Below are 1575 nucleotides of genomic sequence, written 5' to 3' on the forward strand. Positions count from 1 at the left end.
CTAATATGGTAGAAACTTATATATATGAAGATATTGATGTCTGTGGTAAATAATGGCCCAGAGGCCAAATCCAGCCCAGCTCCTGTTTTGTTCAGTCTATGAACTAAGAGGTTTTTTCCTCTTAACGTTTTCAATGGCTAAAAATATCAAGGCATGATATTTCTTTGCATATAAAATTTTATGAAATTCTAATTTCAGTGACCATAGATAAAATTTTACTGGAACATAACTCAGTCATTCCTAGAAGAACTGAGTAATTGTAACAGAGACTCATTATTTGCAATATATTCTAGTTGGCTTTTTACAAAAAGTATACTTGACCTCCTGATCTAGGAAATCTTTTCCACATCTGAAATTTCCTATATCTACTTGTTGTCTTTTGTCTTATTCTCTTTTTTAAAAAAAAAAATTTTTATTTTTTTATTGATTTAAAAAATGCATTACAATTCTTATTACACATATATACCACAATTTTTCATATCTCTGTTTGTATATAAAGTAGGTTGACACCCACTTCGTGTCTTCATACATGTACTTTGGATAATGATGTCCATCACATTCCACCATCCTTGCTAATCCCCTGCCTCCTCCTTTTCCCTCCCACCCCCCTGCCCTATCTAGAATTCATCTACTCCTCCCATGCTCCCCCTCCATACCCTACTATGAGTCAGCCTCCTTATATCAGAGAATACATTCAGCATTTGTTTTTTTGGGATTGGCTGACTTCACTCAGCATTATCTTCTTCAAAGCCATCAATTTACCTTCAAATGTCATGATTTTATTCCCTTTTATTGCTGAATGAAATTTTATTGTGTATATATGCCACATTTTTTTTTATCCATTTATCCACTGAAGGGCATCTAGATTGGCTCCACAGTTTAGCTATTGTGAATTGTGTTGCTGTAAACACTGATGTGGCTGTGTCCCTGTAATATGCTGTTTTTAAGTCCTTTGGGTATAGTTCCAGGAGAGAGATAGCTGGGTCAAATGTGGTTCCATTCCCAGTTTCCCAAGGAATCTCCATACTGCTTTCCAAATTGGCTGCACCAATTTGCAGTCACACCAGTGTGACCTTTTCCCCCACATCCTCATCAACACTTAATGTTGTTTGTCTTCATATTACCTGCCATTCTGACTGGAGTGAGATGATATCTTAGAGTAGTTTTAATTTGCATTTCTCTAATTGCTAGAGATGCTGAGCATTTTTTATATATTTGTTGATTGATTGTATATCCTCTTCTGAGATGTGTCTGTTCAGGTCCTTGGCCCATTTGCTGATTGGTCTATTTATTTATTTTTGGTGCTTAGCTTTTTTTAGTTCTTTACATACCCTAGAGATTAGTGCTCTATCTGATGTGTGAGGGTAAAAATTTGCTCCCAGGATGTAGGCTCTCTGTTCACCTCACAGATTTTTTTTTTTTTTTTTTGCTGAGAAGAAACTTTTTAGTTTGAGTCTATCCAATTTATTGATTCTTGGCTTTAATTCTTGCACTATAGGAGTCTTATTAAGGAAGTTGGGGCCTAATCCCACTTGATGAAGATTAGGGCCTACTTTTTCTTCTATTAGACGCAAA

The sequence above is a fragment of the Marmota monax genome, unplaced genomic scaffold, assembly GCF_021218885.2.
Source record: "Marmota monax isolate L192 unplaced genomic scaffold, Marmota_monax_Labrador192_F-V1.1 WCK01_AAM20220418_F8-fsc00066, whole genome shotgun sequence".
Lineage (NCBI taxonomy): Eukaryota > Metazoa > Chordata > Mammalia > Rodentia > Sciuridae > Marmota > Marmota monax.